The 19,970-nt window shown below is 44.5% G+C and overlaps 8 non-coding genes and 2 pseudogenes across 8 annotated transcripts; all 10 read left to right on the forward strand.

Annotated features, from left to right (window-relative positions):
- The first annotated feature begins 1,841 nt into the window (after positions 1-1,841).
- Positions 1,842-2,035, forward strand: LOC120982891. The gene has a single exon (XR_005774983.1). It is a non-coding gene; the product is annotated as a U2 spliceosomal RNA (small nuclear RNA).
- A 1,035-nt stretch (positions 2,036-3,070) lies between these two features.
- On the forward strand, positions 3,071-3,261 carry LOC120982933. Its single transcript, XR_005775013.1, has one exon. It is a non-coding gene; the product is annotated as a U2 spliceosomal RNA (small nuclear RNA).
- Positions 3,262-4,299: 1,038 nt separating this feature from the next.
- LOC120982934 lies at positions 4,300-4,490 on the forward strand. Its single transcript, XR_005775014.1, has one exon. It is a non-coding gene; the product is annotated as a U2 spliceosomal RNA (small nuclear RNA).
- Positions 4,491-5,525: 1,035 nt separating this feature from the next.
- Positions 5,526-5,716, forward strand: LOC120982935. Its single transcript, XR_005775015.1, has one exon. It is a non-coding gene; the product is annotated as a U2 spliceosomal RNA (small nuclear RNA).
- Positions 5,717-6,750: 1,034 nt separating this feature from the next.
- Positions 6,751-6,941, forward strand: LOC120982936. The gene has a single exon (XR_005775017.1). It is a non-coding gene; the product is annotated as a U2 spliceosomal RNA (small nuclear RNA).
- A 6,293-nt stretch (positions 6,942-13,234) lies between these two features.
- On the forward strand, positions 13,235-13,443 carry LOC120982899 (annotated as a pseudogene).
- Positions 13,444-14,479: 1,036 nt separating this feature from the next.
- LOC120982937 lies at positions 14,480-14,670 on the forward strand. The gene has a single exon (XR_005775018.1). It is a non-coding gene; the product is annotated as a U2 spliceosomal RNA (small nuclear RNA).
- A 1,035-nt stretch (positions 14,671-15,705) lies between these two features.
- On the forward strand, positions 15,706-15,896 carry LOC120982938. Its single transcript, XR_005775019.1, has one exon. It is a non-coding gene; the product is annotated as a U2 spliceosomal RNA (small nuclear RNA).
- A 1,035-nt stretch (positions 15,897-16,931) lies between these two features.
- LOC120982939 lies at positions 16,932-17,122 on the forward strand. Its single transcript, XR_005775020.1, has one exon. It is a non-coding gene; the product is annotated as a U2 spliceosomal RNA (small nuclear RNA).
- Positions 17,123-18,157: 1,035 nt separating this feature from the next.
- Positions 18,158-18,248, forward strand: LOC120982909 (annotated as a pseudogene).
- Positions 18,249-19,970: the final 1,722 nt, after the last annotated feature.

Genomic DNA, 19,970 nt, shown 5'->3' on the forward strand with positions numbered 1-19,970 from the left:
AAAATAATACACCAAAACCAGGTCTGCGGGGTGCCCGGGAGGAGCATCTGGGACAATATTAACCTTTTAAAAGATGTGATTGATTTTACGAATGAAAGAAACGGGAAAGTTGCCATTTTATCTTTAGATTTTGAAAAGGCTTTCGACCGTGTGTCGTATTTTTACCTTTTTAAAGTTTTAAAGAAAATGGGTATACCAGAGGGGTTTGTATTATCTTTGAGAGCGTTTTATAACCAATGCACTAGCAAGATTTTAGTCAATGGTTTTAAGACTCAGGATGTTGTTTTAAAATCTGGTGTGAAACAGGGGTGTCCCTTGTCCCCACTACTTTTTATTTGCGCCTTGGAGCCTCTTTTAACCATAATAAGGAAGGATAAACAGATACGCGGAGTCCCCCTGCCAGGCGGAGGGGGACTAGAGGCTAAAGTAGTGGGGTACATGGATGATGTCGCTATAATTTGTAGGGACACCCCTGCAATTCAAAAAGCAACTAAACAAGTCGAGTATTTCTGTTCCGCCTCCGGTTTTAAAATAAATTTTAACAAAAGTAGTATTTTAAATGTCGGAGAGATGGTTTTAAGTGATATCAACATTCCTGAGTCTGAATCTATTAAGATTTTAGGTGTCACCTTCAGCGAGTCCAATGATGGCCTCAGGAATTGGGACACGGTTACAGAGAAAATCAATAAGAAATTATGCATGTGGAACCTAAGGAAGCTAACGATGGAGGGAAAGGTTTTAATTATCAAAATGATAGTTTTACCGATTTTATTATATCTCAGCATGGTGTTCCCTCCATCGGACCGTATTTTTAAAAAAATTAACAAGGCCTGTTTTAATTTCTTCTGGGGTTCCAGGATGGACAAGCTGCGGCGAGATACGGTAATGCTTCCTAAAAATAAAGGTGGAAAAGATTTTACAGATATTAAAACGTTTCTTTTAATTAAGTATTTTAGTTACTGTTTTAACGCTCTTTTTAAGGATAATTATTGGTCGTTTTTTATTCGTTATAGCACTGGGTATTTTATGAGGAAGTTTGGGTGGTTTAAAGTGATTTTAAATTCTCCCTACTCTTTTAATTTACCCGCCTCTTATAGGATTTTAGAGAAAATAACGAATAATTTTAATCTTGGCCAAAAGAGTGTGGAGTTTTTAAAAAACAGTAAAATGATTTTAAAGGATATTAATGATAATAAACTGATGGCCCCTATTAAAAATTTTAACGAAGAAAAATGTAAACAGACCTGGAAAAATATTAATGAAAATTATCTTTTTAACGCACAGAAGGACCTGGCCTGGAGCTGCGTACATGAGTGTCTTCCATGCCGGGCATTCCAGCACCGAAGAGGATTGTCAAGCACCGCAGAGTGTCCAAGGGGAGCATGCAGAGAGGAGGAGGACATTTTCCACGTGATGTGGTATTGTTATTTCGCGCGAAAAATATGGATAAAAATGTTCCCCTTGATGAAGAAGATTACTGGACTAAAAGCTTTATCCATGGACGGTGTTTTTTACGGGTGTCTGGAGTGCCCTTCAAGAATCAAAAGGACTATGGCATGGAAGATCACGAATTGCGTCAAAGTAGCTCTATGGTCGGCCCGGAACATTTTAGTTTTTAAAAATGATGTGATTACTGAAGAAAATGTTTTAAAGATGATTTTAGATGGAATGTATAGCTATTATTTAATTGATAAAAAAAGAATGCCTTTTATGTGCCACAAGTGGTTTTTAAGAGAGTGGGCCTCAGTTATATGATTTTATAAAACCTGTAAATTTCATGTCGCCTGTAAAAACGGTTTTATGATTTCTTATGTTAATGTAATTTTGTTATAATTTTAATAAACGATTTTTACCCCTTGGGGTAAATATCAACTTAAAAAAATCTGTTCTTATCAGTTTAATATCTGATACGTCCCCTATCTGGGGACCATATATTAAATGGATTTTTCGAACAGGGAGATGGAAAAAGAGCTTGCTCTGTCCACTCCACGCATTGACCTGGTATTGCAGTACCTCCAGGACCGGTGCACCCCTTCTAATCCAGTATGAAAAAACAGAATGAAATTGAAATGGATTGCAAGCATCATCCTTCCAGCCAAGCAAGTGGAAAGTTGTGTGTGTCGTGCCTCCTTCAGCTTCTCCTCTGTCTGCCCAGTCAGTGCAGTGTTGCTTTTTGCATATAATACCTGCATCTAGTCTGTCAATCTCCTAATTGCATCAGCTGTCGGTTGTTTCCAGCACCAAGCAACCCATTCAGCCCCAGTGTCGTCACACACACCCTGGATCCAATTAAGACTGATGATTGGTTAATTGGCTTATCACCTGAATGAATTGTTTGGACCTCCCCTCCTCCACGTTTGATTTGGGCCTGTTGTGCACACCTCGGAGGGTTGCTGAGTCGTCTCTGGCAGGCAATTGACCCTTTTTTGTATCAAGTTGGCTGGATGTAACCATTTAGCTTTTGCAGTGCTTCAATAAATGAGTAAAGTTTGCCTGTGTCTCCCTCTTGTGGATCTTTTGAACTGGATTACTTAGTGGCTAAAAAGTAGCCCAGCACTTCCTATGCAGCTGGACCTACCTTGTCTGTTCAATGGACGGAACACTGCGCGTGTCACAAGAGCCTTGTCAGGTCAAGAGGTCAAAGAGGTCAAGTAAGGTCAGCTATTGGATGACATCACAAGGGCCCTGATGGAACACTCAACAATGGTGCCGTGACATCACAATCAACAATGGTTATCCTTTTTTTTTTTTTTTTTTTTTTTTTTCCTTTCACTCACTACTATTCCTATCATGCTTTCTGCTTGGCGTGCTTTGGCACCGCACCAGGAATTTCGTGCGAAGAAAAGGCGTGTCCAAAAGTCGCGTGTGGGCGGAGCTATGCAGATAGCAAACACGAAAAGAAGCATGCTGGTGTGACTTCTGTGCGTAGGACGCGCGTGAACGTTTTCCCCGGTTTGTGAGAGAAAGAAGCCTCCCGGACTGTGTATTGGGCTGGGGACAGTAGTCTATTGCCTTCATTAGTGCTCTGCATTGGGGACCATCGGCCTGTACTGCGAACCCTTTTCAGGTTATCGCTTCTCGGCCTTTTGGCTAAGATCAAGTGTAGTATCTGTTCTTATCAGTTTAATATCTGATACGTCCCCTATCTGGGGACCATATATTAAATGGATTTTTCGAACAGGGAGATGGAAAAAGAGCTTGCTCTGTCCACTCCACGCATTGACCTGGTATTGCAGTACCTCCAGGACCGGTGCACCCCTTCTAATCCAGTATGAAAAAACAGAATGAAATTGAAATGGATTGCAAGCATCATCCTTCCAGCCAAGCAAGTGGAAAGTTGTGTGTGTCGTGCCTCCTTCAGCTTCTCCTCTGTCTGCCCAGTCAGTGCAGTGTTGCTTTTTGCATATAATACCTGCATCTAGTCTGTCAATCTCCTAATTGCATCAGCTGTCGGTTGTTTCCAGCACCAAGCAACCCATTCAGCCCCAGTGTCGTCACACACACCCTGGATCCAATTAAGACTGATGATTGGTTAATTGGCTTATCACCTGAATGAATTGTTTGGACCTCCCCTCCTCCACGTTTGATTTGGGCCTGTTGTGCACACCTCGGAGGGTTGCTGAGTCGTCTCTGGCAGGCAATTGACCCTTTTTTGTATCAAGTTGGCTGGATGTAACCATTTAGCTTTTGCAGTGCTTCAATAAATGAGTAAAGTTTGCCTGTGTCTCCCTCTTGTGGATCTTTTGAACTGGATTACTTAGTGGCTAAAAAGTAGCCCAGCACTTCCTATGCAGCTGGACCTACCTTGTCTGTTCAATGGACGGAACACTGCGCGTGTCACAAGAGCCTTGTCAGGTCAAGAGGTCAAAGAGGTCAAGTAAGGTCAGCTATTGGATGACATCACAAGGGCCCTGATGGAACACTCAACAATGGTGCCGTGACATCACAATCAACAATGGTTATCCTTTTTTTTTTTTTTTTTTTTTTTTTTTTTCCTTTCACTCACTACTATTCCTATCATGCTTTCTGCTTGGCGTGCTTTGGCACCGCACCAGGAATTTCGTGCGAAGAAAAGGCGTGTCCAAAAGTCGCGTGTGGGCGGAGCTATGCAGATAGCAAACACGAAAAGAAGCATGCTGGTGTGACTTCTGTGCGTAGGACGCGCGTGAACGTTTTCCCCGGTTTGTGAGAGAAAGAAGCCTCCCGGACTGTGTATTGGGCTGGGGACAGTAGTCTATTGCCTTCATTAGTGCTCTGCATTGGGGACCATCGGCCTGTACTGCGAACCCTTTTCAGGTTATCGCTTCTCGGCCTTTTGGCTAAGATCAAGTGTAGTATCTGTTCTTATCAGTTTAATATCTGATACGTCCCCTATCTGGGGACCATATATTAAATGGATTTTTCGAACAGGGAGATGGAAAAAGAGCTTGCTCTGTCCACTCCACGCATTGACCTGGTATTGCAGTACCTCCAGGACCGGTGCACCCCTTCTAATCCAGTATGAAAAAACAGAATGAAATTGAAATGGATTGCAAGCATCATCCTTCCAGCCAAGCAAGTGGAAAGTTGTGTGTGTCGTGCCTCCTTCAGCTTCTCCTCTGTCTGCCCAGTCAGTGCAGTGTTGCTTTTTGCATATAATACCTGCATCTAGTCTGTCAATCTCCTAATTGCATCAGCTGTCGGTTGTTTCCAGCACCAAGCAACCCATTCAGCCCCAGTGTCGTCACACACACCCTGGATCCAATTAAGACTGATGATTGGTTAATTGGCTTATCACCTGAATGAATTGTTTGGACCTCCCCTCCTCCACGTTTGATTTGGGCCTGTTGTGCACACCTCGGAGGGTTGCTGAGTCGTCTCTGGCAGGCAATTGACCCTTTTTTGTATCAAGTTGGCTGGATGTAACCATTTAGCTTTTGCAGTGCTTCAATAAATGAGTAAAGTTTGCCTGTGTCTCCCTCTTGTGGATCTTTTGAACTGGATTACTTAGTGGCTAAAAAGTAGCCCAGCACTTCCTATGCAGCTGGACCTACCTTGTCTGTTCAATGGACGGAACACTGCGCGTGTCACAAGAGCCTTGTCAGGTCAAGAGGTCAAAGAGGTCAAGTAAGGTCAGCTATTGGATGACATCACAAGGGCCCTGATGGAACACTCAACAATGGTGCCGTGACATCACAATCAACAATGGTTATCCTTTTTTTTTTTTTTTTTTTTTTTTTTCCTTTCACTCACTACTATTCCTATCATGCTTTCTGCTTGGCGTGCTTTGGCACCGCACCAGGAATTTCGTGCGAAGAAAAGGCGTGTCCAAAAGTCGCGTGTGGGCGGAGCTATGCAGATAGCAAACACGAAAAGAAGCATGCTGGTGTGACTTCTGTGCGTAGGACGCGCGTGAACGTTTTCCCCGGTTTGTGAGAGAAAGAAGCCTCCCGGACTGTGTATTGGGCTGGGGACAGTAGTCTATTGCCTTCATTAGTGCTCTGCATTGGGGACCATCGGCCTGTACTGCGAACCCTTTTCAGGTTATCGCTTCTCGGCCTTTTGGCTAAGATCAAGTGTAGTATCTGTTCTTATCAGTTTAATATCTGATACGTCCCCTATCTGGGGACCATATATTAAATGGATTTTTCGAACAGGGAGATGGAAAAAGAGCTTGCTCTGTCCACTCCACGCATTGACCTGGTATTGCAGTACCTCCAGGACCGGTGCACCCCTTCTAATCCAGTATGAAAAAACAGAATGAAATTGAAATGGATTGCAAGCATCATCCTTCCAGCCAAGCAAGTGGAAAGTTGTGTGTGTCGTGCCTCCTTCAGCTTCTCCTCTGTCTGCCCAGTCAGTGCAGTGTTGCTTTTTGCATATAATACCTGCATCTAGTCTGTCAATCTCCTAATTGCATCAGCTGTCGGTTGTTTCCAGCACCAAGCAACCCATTCAGCCCCAGTGTCGTCACACACACCCTGGATCCAATTAAGACTGATGATTGGTTAATTGGCTTATCACCTGAATGAATTGTTTGGACCTCCCCTCCTCCACGTTTGATTTGGGCCTGTTGTGCACACCTCGGAGGGTTGCTGAGTCGTCTCTGGCAGGCAATTGACCCTTTTTTGTATCAAGTTGGCTGGATGTAACCATTTAGCTTTTGCAGTGCTTCAATAAATGAGTAAAGTTTGCCTGTGTCTCCCTCTTGTGGATCTTTTGAACTGGATTACTTAGTGGCTAAAAAGTAGCCCAGCACTTCCTATGCAGCTGGACCTACCTTGTCTGTTCAATGGACGGAACACTGCGCGTGTCACAAGAGCCTTGTCAGGTCAAGAGGTCAAAGAGGTCAAGTAAGGTCAGCTATTGGATGACATCACAAGGGCCCTGATGGAACACTCAACAATGGTGCCGTGACATCACAATCAACAATGGTTATCCTTTTTTTTTTTTTTTTTTTTTTTTTCCTTTCACTCACTACTATTCCTATCATGCTTTCTGCTTGGCGTGCTTTGGCACCGCACCAGGAATTTCGTGCGAAGAAAAGGCGTGTCCAAAAGTCGCGTGTGGGCGGAGCTATGCAGATAGCAAACACGAAAAGAAGCATGCTGGTGTGACTTCTGTGCGTAGGACGCGCGTGAACGTTTTCCCCGGTTTGTGAGAGAAAGAAGCCTCCCGGACTGTGTATTGGGCTGGGGACAGTAGTCTATTGCCTTCATTAGTGCTCTGCATTGGGGACCATCGGCCTGTACTGCGAACCCTTTTCAGGTTATCGCTTCTCGGCCTTTTGGCTAAGATCAAGTGTAGTATCTGTTCTTATCAGTTTAATATCTGATACGTCCCCTATCTGGGGACCATATATTAAATGGATTTTTCGAACAGGGAGATGGAAAAAGAGCTTGCTCTGTCCACTCCACGCATTGACCTGGTATTGCAGTACCTCCAGGACCGGTGCACCCCTTCTAATCCAGTATGAAAAAACAGAATGAAATTGAAATGGATTGCAAGCATCATCCTTCCAGCCAAGCAAGTGGAAAGTTGTGTGTGTCGTGCCTCCTTCAGCTTCTCCTCTGTCTGCCCAGTCAGTGCAGTGTTGCTTTTTGCATATAATACCTGCATCTAGTCTGTCAATCTCCTAATTGCATCAGCTGTCGGTTGTTTCCAGCACCAAGCAACCCATTCAGCCCCAGTGTCGTCACACACACCCTGGATCCAATTAAGACTGATGATTGGTTAATTGGCTTATCACCTGAATGAATTGTTTGGACCTCCCCTCCTCCACGTTTGATTTGGGCCTGTTGTGCACACCTCGGAGGGTTGCTGAGTCGTCTCTGGCAGGCAATTGACCCTTTTTTGTATCAAGTTGGCTGGATGTAACCATTTAGCTTTTGCAGTGCTTCAATAAATGAGTAAAGTTTGCCTGTGTCTCCCTCTTGTGGATCTTTTGAACTGGATTACTTAGTGGCTAAAAAGTAGCCCAGCACTTCCTATGCAGCTGGACCTACCTTGTCTGTTCAATGGACGGAACACTGCGCGTGTCACAAGAGCCTTGTCAGGTCAAGAGGTCAAAGAGGTCAAGTAAGGTCAGCTATTGGATGACATCACAAGGGCCCTGATGGAACACTCAACAATGGTGCCGTGACATCACAATCAACAATGGTTATCCTTTTTTTTTTTTTTTTTTTTTTTTTCCTTTCACTCACTACTATTCCTATCATGCTTTCTGCTTGGCGTGCTTTGGCACCGCACCAGGAATTTCGTGCGAAGAAAAGGCGTGTCCAAAAGTCGCGTGTGGGCGGAGCTATGCAGATAGCAAACACGAAAAGAAGCATGCTGGTGTGACTTCTGTGCGTAGGACGCGCGTGAACGTTTTCCCCGGTTTGTGAGAGAAAGAAGCCTCCCGGACTGTGTATTGGGCTGGGGACAGTAGTCTATTGCCTTCATTAGTGCTCTGCATTGGGGACCATCGGCCTGTACTGCGAACCCTTTTCAGGTTATCGCTTCTCGGCCTTTGGCTAAGATCAAGTGTATGTGTTTCTAATTCTGCACTTGGTCTTAGCTGAGGGTATTCGGGTACTCCTCCCCTCGGCCTTGTGGGATCGCCCGGGTTTATAGCCCGGGCTTCACCCACCTGCTGCTATTGGGGGGAGGACTTAGTCCCAGGGTAACGAGTTGCGATCCCCCGGCCTTCTGGTAGTTTTATACTTACCAGGAGGTGCAGCCTCGGTACGACGTTGCGACCATGGATGGCGATCCCGGCTCCGTGCCGGAATACGCCAGACTGAAAAACTCAGTGAGGATTTTCCTCACTGGAGGCGTCCTTATGGACAAAAAGTCGGAATCGTTGCGATATGTTGTGGATACGGTGTTGGGAGATCTCTTGCATGTCCGGAGGAATGAGATTCTCGCCATACAAGACTACCCCAAGCGAGCCATTTATGATGTTACTCTGGCGGGAGACGGCATTTTCCGTGATGCTTTAAAACAAGCTGAGAAAATAAAGGATGATCCCAGGCTTGGGCGTACCCGTATCATTGAGCACGCTTTCGACGAGAAAAAGCTCGTGGTGATTAAGATGTATTCCCCTTATGTGGACCAGAAAGAACTGGAGAAGTTTTTATCCTTGTATTTTAAGGAGGTCCAATTTATGGGGAAGGTTATGAACGAGTGTGGAATATGGACATCCAAATGGGAATTTTAGTGACTTTTATTAAAGATGCCGCCTTTTCCTCTGGAATTAAATTACCACCTGCCCGTTTTAAACTAGGTCAAATTAATGGCGACCTCTTCTTTACGGGAATGCCTAATTTCTGCAAATTCTGTGGGGTATACGGACATACAAATGAGAATTGTGATGCCCAGTGTAGGAATTGTGGGAGCACTCAACATAGTAACAAGGAATGTCCCAATGCAAAAAAATGTACATTTTGTCAACGCACTGGGCATCTATACAGATTTTGTCCCCACAGAAAGGATGAGCGACCCAAGACGCCCCCACAGGAGTCAGCTGACCAGACCCGCCCTCAAGGAGAGGAACAGGCAATGGAAGCAGAGGTAAGGCAGGAGCCCGAGGCCCCTGATGCAAGTGATGCGGGGGCCAAGGCGGATGATATGGAGCAGGATTGCTCGGGTGATCCCACAGATGCGAAGGAGAGGCGGAATGCCAAGCGCAAAGCGGAGATAGTGGCAAGGCTCAAAAAGTCTGGAACTCCCCAAAAGAGCGGTCGTTCAGGGGAGTCCAGACAAACTCCGCAATCTGGGTCCCCTAAGCCTGATGACGATCCGGAAGAAGGTGTGTGGGAGATCCAAGGGAAAAAGAGGCGGGGAAAAAAAGGGCGCTCTCCGGATAGGGAGAAGGAGGAGCCGATGGAAACGTCCGGCCATCAAGATCAGGCGGACGTGGCTCCTCCGGCTGCCCCCCCCCCGCCGGATAAGGTGGTTGGGGAGGCGAGTGCCTCCCTGGAGGCGTCCGATTCCCTGCCTTGTGCGCAGCATTCCCCTGAGAGGCCTGGGACCTCCCAGAGCCTGGGGGGAGCAACGGATCCAGTCGGAGACCCACCTGACGCAAACGATGAGGATCTAAATGGTCAAGGTATGGGGACCCAGGTGAAGCTATCAGAGGCTGGCTTGCCTGATTACCCGAGCATGACTGCAGGCTCCTGCCTGAGTGATGGAAGTTCCTCTCCGGAAGGTTCCCTTATAACGATTGGGTCAGAAGAGGGCGGGAATGGAAGTGTAAATGAGTTTTCTGGGCATGCTGACTCTTCCTAATGAATATCATGGATGCCGAAATAAAGGGAGTTTCCCTCAATGTGAGGGGCGTCAAGTCTAAACATAGACGGGTTGCTCTTTTTAATTTTTTAACCACAATGACAGCATCCGTGTTTTTCTTGCAGGAATGTGGCATTCCCCATACAAGCTCATACAAAAGCTATAAAGAAGATTGGCAACACGGACCATCCATCTGGTCTGGATCCAATGAGTCCAGATCAGGTGGGGTCGCCATACTTTTTAAAGGGAACGTTTTAATTGATGATTTTAATGAAATTTTACCAGGTAGGATTTTATTGGTCAAAGCTTTTATCAATGGTATTAAATGGCAGTTTTTAAATTTTTATGGTTCTCCTGATAAGAACGAAAGAGCTGACATGCTAGAAATTTTATCTGTTTTTATCAATACCTCTGAACCATGTGTTGTTGCAGGAGATTTTAATTGTATTATGAAGGGGGAACGTCGGCAAACTTCATCTACCAGCAGGAATTATGATAAAACCTCTGGGATGTTGAAGAATCTGGTTGATGATTTTAAACTCCTTGACGTCTATAAAGAATGCAATAAAGATGCCCCAGAGGTTGCCGGCGTTACCTGGAGTAATGTCAACTGCAGTTCTAGAATAGATTTTATTTTTTGTAATGATCAGCTACTGCCTTTTAAATGCGAGCTTTTAACCAATGTTTTTTCCGACCACAAAATCTTATTATTTATTATTAAACATAATTTTAATAAGGTTCCTGGTAAAAAATCATGGAAATTGAACGTTTCTCTTTTAGACGATCCACAGACTATTATTGATTTTAAAAGTTTTTATACAAGATGTAAACGGGTAAGGAGTCCAAATATCTCTATTAGTAGCTGGTGGGAAAAAATGAAGAAAAAAATAAAAAGTTTCTTCATAAATAAAAGTACCCAGAAAGCAAGAGAGAAGAAGGACTCCTTTAAAGATCTTAATACCCGTTTACAAACCTTGTATAAATTCAGAGACAATGGTATGGATGTGAAGAGTGATATAGAAAATCTTAGGAAAGAAATTACAAAATGTATAGAGCAAAAAGGGAAAGAATTAATTTTTAGATCCAGAGTGAGGCATATCGAAGAAAACGAAAAATGCTCTAGATACTTCTTTAAAAAAATTAATAACAAAAAAGAAGCTATTAATGAAATAGACGGAATTAAGGAAATACAAGGCATTTTACATAAAGTACATTGTTTTTATTCTGAACTTTTTAATGTAAAGTCTGTGGATCAGTCTATTTTACAGGACTCACTGAAGGAGATCACTGCGGTTTTAGATCCTGCCTCGCAACAGATTTTATCCCGAGGTTTAACGGAGCAGGAGGTTTTAGAGACAACAAAGAGTTTTAAGACGGGTAAGGTACCCGGCCCCGACGGTATACCCATAGAATTTTATGTCAAATTTTATGACCTTTTAAAAGACGATCTTTTTAGTCTTTTTAGTGAGGTTTTTTATTCAAAGGTTTTACCCAAGTCCTGGAGGAAGGGTGAGGTCTCCTTATTGTATAAGAAAGGTGATAAGGCAGATTTGAAGAATTGGAGACCAATAACCCTTCTTAACACAGACTATAAGATCATGGCAAAAATCTGCGCCAATAGGTTAAAAGGGGTAATTTCTAAAATTATTCATTTTAATCAAGTCTGTGGAATCCCAGGAAGAAGCATATGGGATAACCTGAACCTTATTAAAGATTGTATTGATGATACTAAGTCAAGAGAAGGTAAATTAGCCATTTTATCTATTGACTTCGAGAAGGCGTTTGACAGAGTATCTCATTTTTATCTTTTTAAGGTTTTAGAAAAAATGGGTATACCCGAGGGGTTTTTATTGTCTCTTAAAGCATTTTATAATAAATGCACAAGTAAAATTTTAATTAATGGTTTTAAGACACAGGAAGTAATTTTAGATTCCGGAGTGAAGCAGGGGTGTCCCTTGTCCCCACTGCTTTTTATTTGCGCATTAGAGCCTCTCTTATGTAAGCTGCGAACAGATAAAGCGATACGCGGAGTGCCCTTGCCCGGTGGAAGGGGACTAGAGGCCAAAGCGGTGGGGTATATGGACGATGTGGCGGTTTTATGCAGGGACGCCCTATCACTCCGGAAAGCCTTAGGGCATGTTCAGTTCTTTTGTAGTGCTTCTGGTTTTAAAGTGAACTTTAACAAGAGTAATATTTTAAATATTGGAAGTATGGTTTTACATGATATTAATATCCCTGTGTCTGATTTTATCACCATTTTAGGTGTCTCCTTCAGTGAGTCTAATAATGGTTTTTTTAGTTGGGGCATGGTGGAAAAGAAGGTAAATCAAAAAATAAATATGTGGAGTATGAGGAAACTCACAATGGAGGGGAAAATTTTAATTATTAAGATGATCATTCTTCCCCTTTTATTATACTTAAGTATGGTGTTTCCCCCTCCCATGAATGTATTGAAGAAAATTAATAAAAGCTGTTTTACCTTCTTCTGGAATTCAAAGATGGAGAAATTGAAAAGAGAAGACGTCATGAAAATCCAAGGAAAAGGCGGCAAAGATTTTCCAGATTTTAAGAGATTTTTATTGATAAAATTTTTTAGTTTCTGTTTTAACGCTCTTTTTAAAGAACACTATTGGTCTTATTATGTTCGTTTTAATACTGGTTTTTTTATGCGTAAGTTTAATTGGTTCAAAACTATTTTATCAGTTCCTTATGCTTTTAATTTGCCAGTAAGTTATAAGATTTTAGAAGAGATAGTGTCAACTTTTAATTTGAAGAAGAAAAATATAAATGAGCTTAAAAACAGTAAACAATTAATAAAAGAAATAAAAATGAAGGAGATAACTTGTGATATAAAGAATTTTAGAGAAGATAAATGCAAAAAAATCTGGAAAATTATTAACATCTCCTATCTTTTTAATTCCCAGAAAGACTTGGCGTGGAATTGTGTTCATCAGTGTCTTCCATGCCGGGCATTCCAATACCGAAGAGGCTATGTAAGGTCTGCCATCTGTCCGAGGAATAATTGTCAACAAGAAGAGACGGTTCAACATCTACTGTGGTCATGTCCGTTTGCCCAGGATTTCTGGAGAAGAGTGCTCCCACTTTTAAGGAAGATGGCAGGCCTGAGAGACTTCACCTACGATATGATCCTATACGGTCTTTTGGAATGCCCAACAGCCTGCCAAGAGGCTGTGGCATGGAAGACGATGAACTGCGCAAAGGAAGCCCTCTGGAAGGCTAGAAATATTTTAGTTTTTAAAAGAGAGGTTTTATCCGTCAACGATGTTCTGGGATTTTGTTTTAGTGAAATGTATATTTATCTTTTAATTGAGAAAAAAGTTAATACTGCGGTAGAGAATAAATGGTTTTTAAGTGAATGGAATTCTGTAATATAAGATAATTTTATTCATTTTTAATGCCATCCTTTGATTATGTATTTAATTATTTTCTTCTGTATTTATGTGATAATTGTTAAAATTTTGTAAATTCTTTTAATAAATATGGCGTCCCCGCGAGGGGATAGTCAACTTAAAAAAAAAATCTGTTCTTATCAGTTTAATATCTGATACGTCCCCTATCTGGGGACCATATATTAAATGGATTTTTCGAACAGGGAGATGGAAAAAGAGCTTGCTCTGTCCACTCCACGCATTGACCTGGTATTGCAGTACCTCCAGGACCGGTGCACCCCTTCTAATCCAGTATGAAAAAACAGAATGAAATTGAAATGGATTGCAAGCATCATCCTTCCAGCCAAGCAAGTGGAAAGTTGTGTGTGTCGTGCCTCCTTCAGCTTCTCCTCTGTCTGCCCAGTCAGTGCAGTGTTGCTTTTTGCATATAATACCTGCATCTAGTCTGTCAATCTCCTAATTGCATCAGCTGTCGGTTGTTTCCAGCACCAAGCAACCCATTCAGCCCCAGTGTCGTCACACACACCCTGGATCCAATTAAGACTGATGATTGGTTAATTGGCTTATCACCTGAATGAATTGTTTGGACCTCCCCTCCTCCACGTTTGATTTGGGCCTGTTGTGCACACCTCGGAGGGTTGCTGAGTCGTCTCTGGCAGGCAATTGACCCTTTTTTGTATCAAGTTGGCTGGATGTAACCATTTAGCTTTTGCAGTGCTTCAATAAATGAGTAAAGTTTGCCTGTGTCTCCCTCTTGTGGATCTTTTGAACTGGATTACTTAGTGGCTAAAAAGTAGCCCAGCACTTCCTATGCAGCTGGACCTACCTTGTCTGTTCAATGGACGGAACACTGCGCGTGTCACAAGAGCCTTGTCAGGTCAAGAGGTCAAAGAGGTCAAGTAAGGTCAGCTATTGGATGACATCACAAGGGCCCTGATGGAACACTCAACAATGGTGCCGTGACATCACAATCAACAATGGTTATCCTTTTTTTTTTTTTTTTTTTTTTTTTTTCCTTTCACTCACTACTATTCCTATCATGCTTTCTGCTTGGCGTGCTTTGGCACCGCACCAGGAATTTCGTGCGAAGAAAAGGCGTGTCCAAAAGTCGCGTGTGGGCGGAGCTATGCAGATAGCAAACACGAAAAGAAGCATGCTGGTGTGACTTCTGTGCGTAGGACGCGCGTGAACGTTTTCCCCGGTTTGTGAGAGAAAGAAGCCTCCCGGACTGTGTATTGGGCTGGGGACAGTAGTCTATTGCCTTCATTAGTGCTCTGCATTGGGGACCATCGGCCTGTACTGCGAACCCTTTTCAGGTTATCGCTTCTCGGCCTTTTGGCTAAGATCAAGTGTAGTATCTGTTCTTATCAGTTTAATATCTGATACGTCCCCTATCTGGGGACCATATATTAAATGGATTTTTCGAACAGGGAGATGGAAAAAGAGCTTGCTCTGTCCACTCCACGCATTGACCTGGTATTGCAGTACCTCCAGGACCGGTGCACCCCTTCTAATCCAGTATGAAAAAACAGAATGAAATTGAAATGGATTGCAAGCATCATCCTTCCAGCCAAGCAAGTGGAAAGTTGTGTGTGTCGTGCCTCCTTCAGCTTCTCCTCTGTCTGCCCAGTCAGTGCAGTGTTGCTTTTTGCATATAATACCTGCATCTAGTCTGTCAATCTCCTAATTGCATCAGCTGTCGGTTGTTTCCAGCACCAAGCAACCCATTCAGCCCCAGTGTCGTCACACACACCCTGGATCCAATTAAGACTGATGATTGGTTAATTGGCTTATCACCTGAATGAATTGTTTGGACCTCCCCTCCTCCACGTTTGATTTGGGCCTGTTGTGCACACCTCGGAGGGTTGCTGAGTCGTCTCTGGCAGGCAATTGACCCTTTTTTGTATCAAGTTGGCTGGATGTAACCATTTAGCTTTTGCAGTGCTTCAATAAATGAGTAAAGTTTGCCTGTGTCTCCCTCTTGTGGATCTTTTGAACTGGATTACTTAGTGGCTAAAAAGTAGCCCAGCACTTCCTATGCAGCTGGACCTACCTTGTCTGTTCAATGGACGGAACACTGCGCGTGTCACAAGAGCCTTGTCAGGTCAAGAGGTCAAAGAGGTCAAGTAAGGTCAGCTATTGGATGACATCACAAGGGCCCTGATGGAACACTCAACAATGGTGCCGTGACATCACAATCAACAATGGTTATCCTTTTTTTTTTTTTTTTTTTTTTTTTTCCTTTCACTCACTACTATTCCTATCATGCTTTCTGCTTGGCGTGCTTTGGCACCGCACCAGGAATTTCGTGCGAAGAAAAGGCGTGTCCAAAAGTCGCGTGTGGGCGGAGCTATGCAGATAGCAAACACGAAAAGAAGCATGCTGGTGTGACTTCTGTGCGTAGGACGCGCGTGAACGTTTTCCCCGGTTTGTGAGAGAAAGAAGCCTCCCGGACTGTGTATTGGGCTGGGGACAGTAGTCTATTGCCTTCATTAGTGCTCTGCATTGGGGACCATCGGCCTGTACTGCGAACCCTTTTCAGGTTATCGCTTCTCGGCCTTTTGGCTAAGATCAAGTGTAGTATCTGTTCTTATCAGTTTAATATCTGATACGTCCCCTATCTGGGGACCATATATTAAATGGATTTTTCGAACAGGGAGATGGAAAAAGAGCTTGCTCTGTCCACTCCACGCATTGACCTGGTATTGCAGTACCTCCAGGACCGGTGCACCCCTTCTAATCCAGTATGAAAAAACAGAATGAAATTGAAATGGATTGCAAGCATCATCCTTCCAGCCAAGCAAGTGGAAAGTTGTGTGTGTCGTGCCTCCTTCAGCTTCTCCTCTGTCTGCCCAGTCAGTGCAGTGTTGCTTTTTGCATATAATACCTGCATCTAGTCTGTCAATCTCCTAATTGCATCAGCTGTCGGTTGTTTCCAGCACCAAGCAACCCATTCAGCCCCAGTGTCGTCACACACACCCTGGATCCAATTAAGACTGATGATTGGTTAATTGGCTTATCACCTGAATGAATTGTTTGGACCTCCCCTCCTCCACGTTTGATTTGGGCCTGTTGTGCACACCTCGGAGGGTTGCTGAGTCGTCTCTGGCAGGCAATTGACCCTTTTTTGTATCAAGTTGGCTGGATGTAACCATTTAGCTTTTGCAGTGCTTCAATAAATGAGTAAAGTTTGCCTGTGTCTCCCTCTTGTGGATCTTTTGAACTGGATTACTTAGTGGCTAAAAAGTAGCCCAGCACTTCCTATGCAGCTGGACCTACCTTGTCTGTTCAATGGACGGAACACTGCGCGTGTCACAAGAGCCTTGTCAGGTCAAGAGGTCAAAGAGGTCAAGTAAGGTCAGCTATTGGATGACATCACAAGGGCCCTGATGGAACACTCAACAATGGTGCCGTGACATCACAATCAACAATGGTTATCCTTTTTTTTTTTTTTTTTTTTTTTTTTCCTTTCACTCACTACTATTCCTATCATGCTTTCTGCTTGGCGTGCTTTGGCACCGCACCAGGAATTTCGTGCGAAGAAAAGGCGTGTCCAAAAGTCGCGTGTGGGCGGAGCTATGCAGATAGCAAACACGAAAAGAAGCATGCTGGTGTGACTTCTGTGCGTAGGACGCGCGTGAACGTTTTCCCCGGTTTGTGAGAGAAAGAAGCCTCCCGGACTGTGTATTGGGCTGGGGACAGTAGTCTATTGCCTTCATTAGTGCTCTGCATTGGGGACCATCGGCCTGTACTGCGAACCCTTTTCAGGTTATCGCTTCTCGGCCTTTTGGCTAAGATCAAGTGTAGTATCTGTTCTTATCAGTTTAATATCTGATACGTCCCCTATCTGGGGACCATATATTAAATGGATTTTTCGAACAGGGAGATGGAAAAAGAGCTTGCTCTGTCCACTCCACGCATTGACCTGGTATTGCAGTACCTCCAGGACCGGTGCACCCCTTCTAATCCAGTATGAAAAAACAGAATGAAATTGAAATGGATTGCAAGCATCATCCTTCCAGCCAAGCAAGTGGAAAGTTGTGTGTGTCGTGCCTCCTTCAGCTTCTCCTCTGTCTGCCCAGTCAGTGCAGTGTTGCTTTTTGCATATAATACCTGCATCTAGTCTGTCAATCTCCTAATTGCATCAGCTGTCGGTTGTTTCCAGCACCAAGCAACCCATTCAGCCCCAGTGTCGTCACACACACCCTGGATCCAATTAAGACTGATGATTGGTTAATTGGCTTATCACCTGAATGAATTGTTTGGACCTCCCCTCCTCCACGTTTGATTTGGGCCTGTTGTGCACACCTCGGAGGGTTGCTGAGTCGTCTCTGGCAGGCAATTGACCCTTTTTTGTATCAAGTTGGCTGGATGTAACCATTTAGCTTTTGCAGTGCTTCAATAAATGAGTAAAGTTTGCCTGTGTCTCCCTCTTGTGGATCTTTTGAACTGGATTACTTAGTGGCTAAAAAGTAGCCCAGCACTTCCTATGCAGCTGGACCTACCTTGTCTGTTCAATGGACGGAACACTGCGCGTGTCACAAGAGCCTTGTCAGGTCAAGAGGTCAAAGAGGTCAAGTAAGGTCAGCTATTGGATGACATCACAAGGGCCCTGATGGAACACTCAACAATGGTGCCGTGACATCACAATCAACAATGGTTATCCTTTTTTTTTTTTTTTTTTTTTTTTTTCCTTTCACTCACTACTATTCCTATCATGCTTTCTGCTTGGCGTGCTTTGGCACCGCACCAGGAATTTCGTGCGAAGAAAAGGCGTGTCCAAAAGTCGCGTGTGGGCGGAGCTATGCAGATAGCAAACACGAAAAGAAGCATGCTGGTGTGACTTCTGTGCGTAGGACGCGCGTGAACGTTTTCCCCGGTTTGTGAGAGAAAGAAGCCTCCCGGACTGTGTATTGGGCTGGGGACAGTAGTCTATTGCCTTCATTAGTGCTCTGCATTGGGGACCATCGGCCTGTACTGCGAACCCTTTTCAGGTTATCGCTTCTCGGCCTTTTGGCTAAGATCAAGTGTAGTATCTTCGGTGCTGCACTTGTTTCTGCGTCAGAAGGTAGGACCCGGGTACCCTCTCTCTCGGCCTGGGGGGATCGTTCAGGTTTATAGCCTGGACTTCACCCCCCTGCTGCTATTGGGAGAGAGGCTTAGTCCCGGGGACGTCGAGTTGCGATCCCCCGAACCTCTGTGAGTCCCAGGACTCGCAGAGGAGCATTTGTATCTTTTGTCCTAGAGACAAGCGCCTAGTAACATCTATGGCAGACGACCCGGGAGGAGGAGGCGACGAGGTCGATGGAGGAGGAGGAGTCGGAGAAGTCGGAGGAGTTGGAGGAGTCAGAGGAGTCGGAGGAACCGGAGGAGCCGGAGGAATCGATAACGAAGGATTCACTACCGTGGGAAAGAAAAAGAATGGCGGAGCTTCACGGAAAAATTCAAAGGATGACGGAAGGAAGGAGGAAACCAAGAAAGATGGATCCCGAGGCGGAACAGAAAAATTGAAGGAAAATATACCAAGAAAAGAAGAAGATGACGAGCACCAGATCCCGGATTACGCTAAAATCAAAGATACCGTCCGTTTATACGTCACTGAGGGTAAAAAAGACAAATATAATTTGCTTTATTTGGTAGAGAAAGTCCTGTATGGCGTGTTTGGCGTACAGAGGCAAGAGATCTTGGCCATACAGGACTACCCGAAGAGGCGTGTCTACGATGTGACTTTTACCCAAAACGGTATTTTTAAAAGTTTTTTAGCGAAGGTTCCACAATGCATAAATGATGAGAGAATACGAGGTCTTAAAATTTATGAGCATGAAATCGACGAAACTTTTACTGTTGTTATAAAAATGTATTCGCCATTCGCTAACCTTAATGTTATTACTGCATTTTTATCTCAATATTTTAAGAAAATCGTTTCAGTCACGAAAATTTTAAACACCGCCGGGATCTGGACGTCAAAGTGGCTTTTTAAAGTTATTGGTAACCGTGATCCCAATCATCCAGGAGGTCTCATCTTACCCCCAGCACGTTTTAAACTGGGGGACATGGTAGGTGACATGTTTTTTTCCAATATGCCACCTTACTGCAGGCTTTGTAAGAAGTATGGGCATTATAATAATGACTGTATGAGTACATGCAAGAACTGCGGCAGCACTGAGCATGACACCCGAGAGTGCGCAGCGGGCAAAAGATGTTATGCATGTACTCGTACAGGTCACCTCTCACGAGATTGCCCTTTTAGAAAATCCGAGGCACAGCCAGGGCAGCAGAAGCAGCCAGAGAGGCAGGCGGAACCTGGGAAACAAGAGCAAACCAAACCACAGCCCCAAGGAGAGGAGCAGGAGCGCATGGATACCACGAGCGGACCCCCCCAGCCTGGGGAGCCGAAGGAAAAGCGAAACAAGAGAAAGTCCAGTGATCAGCGGACGAGTAAGCCCCCTCCAGAGATGGAGACTGGGGGTGGATCGAATGATGCTGATCCGCCTGGCCCGCACTCGGTCCCTGGGCACACTCCAGAAGATCCGGGTGGAGCCGCGGCGTCCAAAAAGAGGAGGGACCTAACACCGGTGGCGGGAAGCCAAGGGGGGATGCCATCTGGGGGACCAGTGGCGGATCCCGGAGGCAGCCAACCAGGTCCTTCCTCTCACCCGAGTGGTGACACTGAGGGTACGGTCACTACGGTGCCGGAAACCGTCCTCAGTGGGCCCTCTGCCCCGGAACGGGAGAGGGTTGGCGCTGCGGCTCTGAGACCTGAAGCCATATATAGTAGCCCGGCGTGGCAGATGTCGATGGAGTGTATGC

Source organism: Bufo bufo (genome assembly GCF_905171765.1).
Source record: "Bufo bufo chromosome 6 unlocalized genomic scaffold, aBufBuf1.1 SUPER_6_unloc_3, whole genome shotgun sequence".
Lineage (NCBI taxonomy): Eukaryota > Metazoa > Chordata > Amphibia > Anura > Bufonidae > Bufo > Bufo bufo.